Source organism: Thalassophryne amazonica, chromosome 12, assembly GCF_902500255.1.
Source record: "Thalassophryne amazonica chromosome 12, fThaAma1.1, whole genome shotgun sequence".
Classification (NCBI taxonomy): Eukaryota; Metazoa; Chordata; class Actinopteri; order Batrachoidiformes; family Batrachoididae; genus Thalassophryne; species Thalassophryne amazonica.
Window position 1 is genome coordinate 68,232,727 of NC_047114.1, and position 13,584 is coordinate 68,246,310.

Sequence of the window (13,584 nt, forward strand, 5' to 3'; positions counted from 1 at the left end):
GTCAAAATACTTGAAGAGGTCATGTTGCCTTATGCTGAAGAGGACATGCCCTTGAAATGGGTGTTTCAACAAGACAGTGACCCCAAGCACACTAGTAAAGGAGCAAAATCTTGGTTCCAAACCAACAAAATTAATGCCTCGCAGATGTGAAGAAATTATGAACAACTGTGGTTATACAACTAAATACTAGTTTAGTGAATCAGAGGATTGCTAAAAAAGCAGTTTGAACATAATAGTTTTGAGTTTGTAGCGTCAACAGCAGATGTCTTAAGAGTGTGCATATCATGAATGCTTGGTCTTGTTGGATTTGTGAGAATCTACTGAATGTACCTTGTTTCCCATGTAACAATAAGAAATATACTCAAAACCTGGATTAATCTTTTTAGTCACATAGCACTACTATTATTCTGAACACTACTGTAAATAAATACATAAACGCCTATGATTTTATTATGTCCCTGGTGGGTGTAATTACTTATTGCCTTTCTTTAGTACAATTGTAGAGAAATCTATTGTACACATCTAAGCTGTGTAAATATATTTTTTGCTCTGAGGTAATTTGACAAAGCACAATGGAACAAAGACATCCCATTGCTTAGAAATGCTGTATCCGAATAATATACAAATCTTTCAACAAGTACTACCATTTGAACCATTTACAGTTGGATAATAATCTGCCACATAAAAAGTAAATATATTTCCTACAGTCATTTGAAATAGCAACCCTTTTCTTTCCACTAAAAAAGAAAGAAAGAGGAAAAATGCCAGACATTAGACTACTAACGTCAAAAGAGCAGGGAGAAATAAAATAATCATCACATAACAATGAAATATGTAAGGGTGATGTGCAGAAACCGCATTTATAGCACTTCTTCTAATAACCATCACACATCATTTATAGTCAGGGAAGAGCTGTGAGGCCGCCGCGCTGCAGGCAATAACTTTTTTCATGCTTGTTTGAAAGAGCAAAGTGAGAAGGTAAGACAGTAAAGTGCTTTTGGAAAATCTAATAATCTAAACACGGGGGTGGAGACGTTCACCTCAACAGTGAACCCAGCTCAATAAAGAAGGCTCAAAATGTTTATTGATACGTGACATCGATGTCCTTGGAAGACTGATTCAGTCACATTCAGCATTCAATCATGCGGCATTCATTATGGTAGGTTAAACAAAGTGAGAAAAACTCTTTAACAGTGCTTAATGTGTAATTCATAAGTATATTAATGACTTTTTTAGGTGCTCAGATGGACTGAGGGATGTGTGTGCACAAAAGCACTGCAAGGGTACACTTCTTCAGAGTTATTAAATAGATTAATTAGTTATGATAGTCATGCGGACCAAGGGAATGTTTGTCGCAAAAGTGATGGGCTCGCTGCCATAGACGGAAGGCTGCAGTGATTGGACCGATGTCACTGTGCCTATTTTGTATCAACATGGGTTTGTTGATTTTGTTTGCTTAAAAAAATGGTTAGACATCCTAGGGTTGACTCCTCACTCAAAAATTTAAATTAAGAATTAGAAAAACATGAAAATATATAATTCAAATTATATAACCCAAAATATGGTCATAAAGAACAAACACAAAAAGACATGAAGCACCAAAACTAAAATAGGAACAATTATACAACATGGTTTTGGAGCCCCCATCCTGCGCACGCGCGCGTGTGTGTGTACCATACACATGAATCCAAACTTGCACACTAAATGGAACCAAATTGCACTCTAAATGCAAAGCAACACAAATGGGACAGATAATCCATGTCATGTGACATACAAAGCACAGATCAAATAACAAGGATCCACTCTGACGTTATATAAAAGAGTCTTATTTCTGCAATTTATTCAACATTGTGAAATTGGTTTTCTTTTAAACACTTTCAGTTGGATTTCTTACTGTATCTTTATGGCATCACAAAGATTTGATATGGATCAAAATTTTAATTCTGTCTACCCTCGTCTCTTGAATGGAGGCGATAAAAACATTTGGCCATTATTACCTTGGTTGGAGGTACGTATGTGATCAGAGGTATCAGAGCAAACATTTGTCCATCTGGCATGCAGAACCCATCTGACACAGACTTGATCAGAACGACCCTACTAGAGATTCTTGGAGCCAAGGGTCAAGGCTTGGAATCACTTAGTAAGTCTACAGTATGAACACGACACCAGCTGTTTGTTTTACCAAATCCAACTGGCACTGTAGCATCCCAAATCGAAACAGACAGGCTGACTTGGAGCATAACTTCAGACTTGGCAGTGCAAAGATTTGAGAGTGATTTGGCAGGAAGCACCTGTACCACTGCTGCAACAGACAAAATACAAATATAAAGTGACATGAACTGCAACATAAACTAAGCCATCTGTAAAACAAAATGCCATAGTGTTTTATTTTCAGAGAATCAGAGTTAATGGGGCATGTTATACAGGCTTAAAAGCAGTTTGCTATTCATTAGGTCAACTGAGGGAAGAGCTACACCTCTGAATATGTTTTAGGACGTAACTATGACTGCTTTAAAGACATAGCAATAATAACTAGAATGAAACTCAGTAGAGTGCATACCTTTACCAAGGCTCCACAGTCCGTTTAATTAAAAGTAAGTCCCAAAACAAATTTCAATCTTGGCCTAACTTAGAAGTCAGGATAGGGCCAATTTCAACATTTTTGCATCTAACTTCATGAAGACAGCAATAATTTATATATATATATATATATATATATATATATATATATATATATATATAACAACAATAATTTAGCATTTGTTTCTCCTCATTGAATAAACTTATTAGAAAATTAAAAAAAAACTTGTGTAGTTCATGCAGTTTCTCTTTATAAATACATTTGCTGAAGATCTAAGGGTTTAATCCTCTAGGGCTGACGCCGTTGTACACGACGGCTGAGACCAAGCTTTACTAAATTCTAAATAACTTTTTAATGATATGAGATAGAAACTTACTTTTTTTGCTGAAAAGTTAACTCCACGGGCTTTCGAGCCACCGTCCACCATTTTTGTTCTCCTCTTAGAAGCTGTGTGATTACGTGAGCAATGTGAGTGTCCAACTAGAATTGGTTCACCGTCACATGGTTTTCCAAAATGCAATTGTAGGGCAGATTCACCTCACGTGACACACCAAAGATTTTTTTTAGGAGTGATGTGTTACTAGTTTATTATAGTTTGCTGTGTGTTTTGAATAAATGTGTGAGGAAATTATTTTTCCGCTTTACTTTTTCCTTCCTTGTTTCTGATTGTAAACCTTTATTACACTTATAAAACACAATTATAGCATATATATTTTGAAAGTACAGGTTGTCCTGAAAAAAAGAGACATAAAACTTGATTGTGGGATGCAGGGAGAGCTGTTAACAGCAACATTAACAGCAATAATAAAACATTTATGCCAGGCGAGTGAACTGTTCAAAAAAATGCCCTCAGACCCCAGGGGGTTAACCACTGAATCTGAAACATGACGGTAGATGCGTGAAACGATGTAGAATAAGTATCTTTGCCAAAGGGTATTCCATGTGACGTCAGTGACCCTATGGCCTTGGCGGAGGTTTGCGCTGTCCGAGTGCTTCTAGTTTCAATAATGATTTAGTACTACTAGATAATCTGGAGTCAGTTGCACCAATACTTCCCATTGCACAGAGGAAAACTCTATCCAGAATATATTGCTTTGTCAACAGACACTTTTTTTCAGTTAGCCAAATTTCCAGTCCCATTCTTTACCATGCTTGACATCTACTTAGTTTGTCCAGTCTAGTTTTATGTACTTATTACATCCGCCAAGGATGTAATAAAATCATTGGCGTTCATTTATTTGTCTGTCTGTGTGTTTGTCTGTTAGCAGGATTATGTCAAAACTACTGCATGGATTTTGTCAACACTACTGCACAGATTTTGACAAAATTTTCAACACAGATACATATGGGTCATGGAAGACTCCATTATATTTTAGAGGTGATACGGATCCAGATGCGGATTCTGGATGAAGATTTCACTTTGTATACACTTTGAAGGATTACTTCAAAACTACTTCACGGATTCTCACCAAAATTGCACCATAGACAAATAATTTGGGCAGGGAAGACTCCACTGAGTTTTTAAGGTGATCCAGATCTGGATTGGGGGATATCAGAAATCTCTGATTGCTCTTGTTTGATATATTTTTAATGCTGGCTGCACAGCTGCAGTGCAACCAGAGATGTGACTAACTGTAAATCTCTTCAGTATAAGACAAATATTAATAGCACACTCCCCATGGTCCCTCGGATGTGACTATATGTGGTAGGGAGAAATAAGATTTCATGGCACCACCTGTAGAAATGGATGCCTTGTCTTGCTGAGTGTCTACCAGCTCTCACAGACCAATGCTTGAAGGGGTTTCCAGCGCAGGTAGTGTCACAAATGGTTGTATGTACCTTGTAAGGAATGCTATGATTTCTGGTTGATTATAAATATGCTTTGTCAGATGGCAAAATAGGAATGAAACTAGTCTCTTGTGTACACTGTGGTAACATTTGCCGGGACCCACCAGTCAACAAGTTGCGCAAATTATTCAGGGGAGGATTTTATGGATTGTCAAGAATATCAAAGGATTGAAATAACATTCCACAGTTTTGCATACATATGCTATAATATTGTCTAGTGTTATCAAATAGGGACTCAGCTCAGCATCACTTCCGTCTGACCTTGACAATACTTCTCTAAAGAAATGGATTGCAAATGGCTGCTAAATATACTACTTCTACTACTACTACTACTACTATTATTATTTTGTTTGAGTTTCTTTTCTGTTTCCTCAGCTTTGTAAAACTTTATAAATACCATGTAACTGTTAGAATGGCCTATGCAGTGGGTCACCCCATTGAGTCTGGTCTGCTTGAGGTTTCTTCTTCAATATCATCAGAGGGAATTTTTCCTTACCACTGTTGCTTGTGTGCTTGCTCTAGGGGTCAGTAAGGTTACACCTTACATGTATGAGGCGCCTTGAGGCAGTGTTGTTGTGATTTGGCATGGTATAAATGAAAATAAATTGAAAAAACTACTTCTTTTCTTGATCCATTTCCAACTAGGATGTGAACAACATTAGAGTGCTCGAGTCTGAATATCATAATTGTTGACTACTGGAAGTGTTCCTGCTACTTTTACAACTATTGTGGTAAAAGCCCTTCTTAAGGAACCTAGTCTGGACACAGGGTTCCAGGAAAACCACAGACCAAATGTATAGTTTTCTTTTATAAGAGTCCTTGAAATAGTGGTGTTTAAGCAACTTCTTACATTTTTGTCAAATAATGGCCTCTGAGTCTTTTCAGTCAGCTTTTAAAGTACATCATTCCACATAGATGGAACTCAGTGAAGTGATAGACATTTTGAACTCATTTTTGTCATTGGTAGTATGTCTAAATCCAGCCAGATGTTACCCATCTGAGTCCAGTTTGCTAAAGGTTTCTTCTTGCAATAAAACAATTCCAAAGCAAATTTTTCCTTCCCACATTTGCAATGTGCTTGCCCTAGGGTGGGGGGTGAAGCACCTTGTTGTGATTTGGCATTATATAAATGAAGTGAATTGATGCTGAAGACATATAGACAGATGTACATGTATGTTTATGTAGATAATGGATGTCATATTGCAAAACTTGAGGATTGTCTGACTGCATTGAAAATCTGGATGTCATTTATTATTCTAACTGAGAAGACCAGAATGATCATGATTGGTCCTGCTATACAGAAATGTCTTAATGATCATTTAACATACATGAATGTATGAGTCATCAAAGTGTTTAAAAACGGGGAATTTTTGACCTGAACAGTTGAGAGGTGGGTAGCTCTGCAGTGAGTGACTGACAGCCACATAAAATAAAGTGAAAGAATTTTTTTATCACTTCAATATTACATTCTGGTCTGAAAATAACCAAACTACCTTCACATCCTCCAGGTGAACACATCTGTTCCCGAGGCACACAGCACTGCTGTATCCATTTCATTCTTATCCACCCAAAACACTCCACGCAGTAAGCCTTTGATTCCTTCTGGCGTGACAAAGGATGAGAGATAATCATCAAGTCAGGTGTAAGGAATTTAGGGAAGGAGATGTTTAGAGAAACAGCCGATGATTGATTTTCATTTAATGAGCGTGTCTGTCTAGTGCACACTCGAATAAACATGCATACACATTTTATGTATTGCTTGAATGACTGGACTCAAAGCATTTGAGAGAAAAAGAAGAATCGCTGCCATGTCCAAGGTGTAAACAAAAGTTATTGATGTCACCCAAAAAGAAAGGGGCCAAGGGCCTGAGGGAGATAAGCAGCCAATTTATACAACAACGGGTAAGAAAGAGTTTAGTGATGCACGCGACAGCTGTGCTAAATCAAAGGAACTAAGCTAAAATGAAAGTGAGGAACACAGGAAGACAGAGAGAAGGTGAAGAAGAGTGGAGAGAGGACAGCAAAGTGAGGTAAAGAAGGGACAAAAGACTCACAGAAAACGTAAGTTCGCTATAGGCCTAGAGGCCCATTGGTACTGGTGCTTATCCTTTGATTCTGTAGCATGAAGCCAACATGAGCAATCAGAGATTGCTGACATTCACCAATCCGGATCCAGATCACCTCCAACATTCTGTAGAGTCTTCCATGCCCTAAAATCTATCTGTGGTGCAAATTTGGTGAGAATCCGTGAAATAGTTTTGAAGTAATCCTTCAAAGCTTATATAGAGTTAAATCTTGATCCAGAATCTGGATCCGGAACCAGATCAGTTCCAAACTTTAATGGAGTCTTCCATGCCCTAATATCTATCTGTGGTGCAAATTTGGTGAGACTCCTTGAAGCAGTTTTGATGCAATCCTTCAAAGCCTATATAAAGTGAAATCTTGATCCAGAATCTGGATCCAAAACCAGATCACTTCCAAAATTCATTGGTGTCTTCCATGCCCTAATATCTATTTGTGGTACAAATTTGGTGAGACTCCTTGAAGCAGTTTTGATGTAATCCTTCAAAGCCTACATAAAGTGAAATTTTGATCCAGAATCTGGACCCGAAACCAGATCACTTCCAAAATTCAGTGGAGTCTTCCATGCACGAAAATCTATCTGCAGTGCAAATTTGGTGAGAATCTGTGAAATAGTTTTGAAGTAATCCTTCAAAGCCTATATAGAGTTAAATCTTGATCGAGAATATGGATCCGTAACCAGATCAGTTCCAAACTTTAATGGAGTCTTCCATGCCCTAATATCTATTCTCTCGAGATCAAACGTGACTTTGGAGTAAACAAACGTGGTGGACAAGGAAGAAGCAATGGCGACAGCTTGCGGACTAACTGAAAAAAAAAAAAAAAGATACAAAAAGAAAAGGTGTTGGTTCAAGGAGTGGAGACAGCCACGCACCAGGCTTTATGGTGCGCTATGAAAGCTGTTTTGATTTTGGATTCCTCTCTGTGCTTCCGTCACCTGGCTTTCTGATTGGCGACACATCACCCCAAACACAGGGATCTCGGGTCAAGACAATCCAACATGTTGAATATTCACGAGTTGAGGTGTGAATGGTCCCAACGTCCTTCTGAGCAGACTACAGCACTCTTAACCAGGCTTGGGGAGTAACGGAATACATGTAACGGCGTTACGTAATTAGGATACAAAAAAAAAAGTAACTGTATTCCGCTACAGTTACAGAAAAAAGACATATTCAGATTACAGGTATATTTAGTAAAAATGGGGATTAGTTCGCAGGATTACAATTTTAATGCATTTTATGATATTATCTGTATATATTTTATTTTCTTTTAAACAAAACTTGGACAGCATGACGCCTCCTAACCGGCCAAAATACTGATGAAGTACCCGGATGTTAATGCATTTTCAGTGGAGATTCGCGACTGAACACACTCGCAAAATACGTACTAAAATGTCATTTTGACCTGGATATCGAGCCAGTAAAATTAAATGACACTAAATTATGTCAGGAAAGTATTAAATTTACTCTGACACACACACACACACACATTCCCAAATATTAGTGTTGAAAGTTACACGGATCTGCGCTGTTCAAGTAAGTAAGTAAGTTTATTTGTATAGCACCTTTCACAGACAAGAGCCACATGTGCGAATCCGTCCGCACGTCTTTATTACAAAATCTCCTTTAACAGTGGAATGTCCGGATAAACTGCTGATAACGACCTCTTCTGAAACTTCTCTGTTCTCTCACGTTGTCCTGGGTCAACAGAGGCTTAATTTTGGAAGTTTTCAGCTTGAAACAGGCTGACAACGGTGGCTCGGAACGCGGCACACCCTGCGGCTCCGTGGGGAGTCCTTAAAGCGACAGTAACACTCCATAATCTCTCATCAGCTGTTAAAATTTTCACCGAAAACCATCTGAATTTCTTGAATGGTGTCCACTTCGATGTGCCTCACAGTTTCTGAAAAAATTTTGATCAAGCAAAGCGCCAGTCTCTGAGCCATTCCTGAACAATGAGAAGACGAGAAAAAAGACGAGAGGGCTGGACCACTCCTCACTCAAAGCCTGCCCACAGGCGAATGACGCAACCGACAGGCGTGGAAAGACTCACGCATGTGCACGAGGGTTCAAGGTTGGCTGATGTAATCGCACGTGATTCAAATCCATATAGTTTTTGAAAAAAATAAAAAGGACCATTACTTTATTGACAGACCTCGTATATATATATATATATATATATACAACCCCTGGCAAAAATTATGGAATCACCGGCCTCGGAGGATGTTCATTCAGTTGTTTAATTTTGTAGAAAAAAAGCAGGTCACAGACATGACACAAAACTAGTCATTTCAAATGGCAACTTTCTGGCTTTAAGAAACACTATAAGAAATCAAGAAAAAAATATTATGGCAGTCAGTAACGGTTACTTTTTAGACCAAGCAGAGGAAAAAAATATGGAATCACTCAATTCTGAGGAAAAAATTATGGAATCACCCTGTAAATTTTCATCCTCAAAACTAACACCTGCATCAAATCACATCTGCTCGTTGACATTGACCCTGTGCCATGACATGGACCCTACGTGTCTTCTTGCAAGGAATGTTTTCGCTGGTATTGCTCTATGGCAAGATGCATTATCATCTTGAAAAATGATTTCATCATCCCCAAACATCCTTTCAATTGTCCAAAATATCAACGTAAACTTGTGCATTTATTGATGATGTAATGACAGCCATCTCCCCAGTGCCTTTACCTGACATGCAACCCCATATCATCAATGACTGTGGAAATGTACATGTTCTCTTCAGGCAGTCATCTTTATAAATCTCATTGGAATGGCACCAAACAAAAGTTCCAGCGTCATCACCTTGCCCAATGCAGATTCGAGATTCATCACTGAATATGACTTTCATCCAGTCATCCACAGTCCACGATTGCTTTTCCTTAGCCCATTGTAACCTTGTTTTTTTCTGTTTAGGTGTTAATGATGGCTTTTGTTTAGCTTTTCTGTATGTAAATCCCATTTCCATTAGGCGGTTTCTTACAGTTCGGTCACAGACGTTGACTCCAGTTTCCTCCCATTCGTTCCTCATTTGTTTTGTTGTGCATTTTTCAATTTTTGAGACATATTGCTTTAAGTTTTCTGTCATGACGCTTTGATGTCTTCCATGGTCTACCAGTATGTTTGCCTTTAACAACCTTCTCATGTTGTTTGTATTTGGTCCAGAGTTTAGACACAGCTGACTGTGAACAACCAACATCTTTTGCAGCATTGCATGATGATTTACTCTCTTTTAAGAGTTTGATAATCCTCTCCTTTGTTTCAATTGACATATCTCGTGTTGGAACCATGATTCATGTCAGTCCAATTGGTGCAACAGCTCTCCAAGGTGTGTTCACTCCTTTTTAGATGCAGACTAACGAGCAGATCTGATTTGATGCAGGTGTTAGTTTTGGGGATGAAAATTTACAGGGTGATTCCATAATTTTTTCCTCAGAATTGAGTGATTCCATATTTTTTTCCGTCTGCTTGGTCTAAAAAAGTAACCATTACTGACTGCCACAATCTTTTTTCTTGATTTCTTATAGTGTTTCTTAAAGCCAGAAAGTTGCCATTTGAAATTACTTTAGTTTTGTGTCATGTCTGTGATCTGCTTTTTTCTACAAAATTAAACAACTGAATGAACATCCTCCGAGGCCGGTGATTCCATAATTTTTGCCAGGGGTTGTATATATATATAATTTTATATTTTTACCCAATTATCCTTTATTGACCGAGTTTCATTCATGAAGTCAGTGGTGTGGGTACACATCTCTATGTGTGGGTGTGACTGTGAGCGGCATTATAATCTCATTATTTTAACGTGCAAATTAAAAAAAAAAATCCCCAGTCTTGTCGAACAGTTTTAATCACTAACGACAAGTATTTTAACTAGACATTTGTCTAGCAGTGGAAAATATCAACTAGACATAAGTGAAGAGTTAATGGTCCGTGTCATCGGGCGACACAGGTACGGCAGGAAACATACAGCTGTTTATCATCCAAATATCATGGACAAAGTGACAAGAAGAACCAAAACCACTTACTTATGGAAGGAAATATTGTCTCCCTTGTTCCTCCGTTTGTGGCTTTGCCAACATGCGCAGCTTTCCGGCATATTCCATCTGTTTCTTGAACTTCTATGCACGCAAATCACTAACTTGCCCGGAATTAAAATGGCGATCACGCCTCCTTACTGACAGTATTTACTTAATGGTTTTCATTATGCTTTTGTTCTTATTTTGAAAGTTCAATAAGTGGACTGATATGTTAAACATGGTGCAAATGCTATGTGAAAGACTAAAGTAAGATAATTTTATATTTACTGAACAAGTAGTAGGCTTTTTTTTTTTGTTTTGTATATTGTTCTGCAAGCCACTTTTAATTACAAATTCATCCACACACCACCTGAGTTTTCGTTATCCTTCATTTGTTTGGCATTTTTTTTTGAAAATTTAGCAGGTGAACACTGGGTGTGTATAAAACAATATTGTGGTGCTCTTAATTCTTAATGTGAAGTAAAACAGAGCATGCCATGTAAAAGAAACAGTTTTATTTTTGCTTAATAAACTGTACTATGTGGTCAAGACTATTTATATTTAGTTTCTTTTGTCTGTATTAGCATATTTGATATTGAAGTAATCCAGAAGTAATTGAAAGTAATCAAATTACATTACTTTACATTACTTTAATATTATGGTACTTGGATTACGTTACTGACTATATTTTTCAACAGGTAAGTAGTAACTGTATCGGAATACATTTTTAAAGTAACCCTCCCAACCCTGCTCTTAACACACCACACACAGCAGGAATATGTGATATTATTTTTCATGATAGTCAGAACATCCTTAAGATTGTTGGAAGGGGAAGATTGGGTCAGAAATTGGCATAATTATCTTGCTGTGTGAACCACACATTAGGACAGATAGTGCCATCAGGATTCAAACCCGGTCTTCATATTGGCAGCCCAACTCCTACGCCTGAGCTATGTTTTCTGTACTTGATGAAGACAAGTATTCCTATCAAGGTCTTGAGTCTCATTGATACCTGTTGTTATCTTGAAATTCTGTAGCATGAATAGTTTATGCCCTCCTTCACCAAATTGGATGCAAATCCATTTCCAGTACCAGTTTACAGCTAGGTGGACCGAGACAATGTAGACAAAGACTTGGTAACATAACCGGAATCAAACCCAGGATTATACTGGTAGGCCAATCTCTATCCCACTGATCTATATGCTTTGCTCATTTAAACATAAGACAGATTGAGGAGAATTAACACGAAACTCTAAATTAATGTCACCAACACAGTAAGGGTGAAAAACAAGCTGGATTATTTTCAGAAGGAATGACAGCAATTCACTGCAGTAAGCACCCAACTCTCCTGACAGCCTGATGTAGTACATCAAAGCCTTGATACTTTACAGCCACGCTGCCATCCAGAGGAGTTTTGCCCGATAACAGTCAGGTAAAGTTGAGGCCGTGGCACACTCTGTTTCCTAATAAAAACCAATTAAAAGAGTACAAAGCGTAAAACAGAACTATACCAATATGCTAGCCATGCTAAAGGGAAAATAAGTGAGTCTTAAGTCTGGACTTGAAAGTCTCCACAGAATGTGACTGTTTTATTGAAGCAGGGAGATCATTCCACAGAACAGGGGCATGATAAGAGAAAGCTCTTGTTGTGTGTTGGGGGGTTTGGCTGGACATTTTGGTGTTGTTTTCTTTTCTTTGCTCTCCAGGTGGTATGCAAACTGGTTTTTGTCTGTGGAGAAGGTGCTGGCAGAAGAGTCCTTCACCCTCATCAGCATTATTGGCTGCACTTGTGGAGGATGTTCACGTGCAGGCCTAATGATTTGCAGCACCTGTGGATGATGCTCACGTGCAAACAAAGACTTTCAGCTGAAGCAGATAATGAGATGGTGTTCTGCATTTAAGCCATGAGTGATTCAAGCAGGATTGCCGGGAACTCGACCTTGTGACGTTCGTTTGTGAGACGCTGAGGACCGCGCCTGGGTTTGACACATCGTGCCTGTGAAGGAGGACGGGTGAGGGACATGCTGTCAGCACACATCAGAGGTGATGATTGTCTGAATAAGTGTTAACAGTAATTTGGTATTTTGTTACGCAGTATATTTGAATATTGATGAGAATTGTGCAGCTCGCTTCTCACTGCCGTGGCGTACGGAATGATGATCCTCCACCTGTTGTGAGAAGCTGCTCATTTACATAAAGCTTAAATTCAGACCTGAATGTGTTGCTGATAGTGTATGCCTTTGAAGGATATTTGTTGTAGCTGTTGACTTACCTCACCTTTTCCATCCTTCACAGAGTCAGTTTGTCGTATCCACCTGGGGGGTGTTCGGCGGTGAGTCTGGGTCCAGAAGCGCCGAGCTTTGATCCATTTGGCCGCTGGAGAGCGCGCCGTCCTTTACCTCGCCAGACTACCGCACATTTATGTTGTACACTAATTATAGCACAGGAGAAAAATAAAACTGTTTTGTTTTTGGAACCGCTTTCTGGTTATTTACACTGGGTTCAGTCTGACGCAGGTCTGCTCCTCAACCCCGTCTGCACATAACAGTAGTTCCTGGCCATTCTAACGTGGACCCAGCGGCAGAAGCGGTTCCTTTTGCTGAAAGAGTTCAAGAACATTTGGAGAAGATATGGGAGCAATTACAGCATCTCGCAAACCAAATTAAACAAACCGATGCCCGCGTTACGGAGCTTGCAGCGCAAGCCGTTCCGCTTCCTGCTGCTCCAGCTGCGGCACCATCGATACCGGTGCAGATAACTCCATCACCCAGAGATTCGGCTTCCGAACCAATTATTGTTCACCCGGAGCCATATGCGGGAAACGTTGAAGCTTGTGCTCCATTTTTGATGCAATGTTCTCTGGTTTTTGCTCAGCGACCGGCTTCCTTCTCTTCTGATGGTAGCCGTGTCTCATATGTGACAAATTTGCTCCGAGGTGACGCCTTAGCTTGGGTCACTGCGTTGTGGAGTAATAACTCTCCACTGTTAGAATCCTTTAAGGATTTCTCCCGGGAGTACCGATTGGTTTTTGACCAACCGGTGAAAACAAATACC

At 39.0% G+C, this 13,584-nt stretch overlaps 1 protein-coding gene across 1 annotated transcript in view; it reads right to left on the minus strand.

Moving 5' to 3' along the window:
- gpc1b (glypican 1b) overlaps positions 1–13,584 on the minus strand; it is a 268,996-nt gene that overhangs the window by 189,592 nt on the left and 65,820 nt on the right. The window lies entirely within an intron of this gene.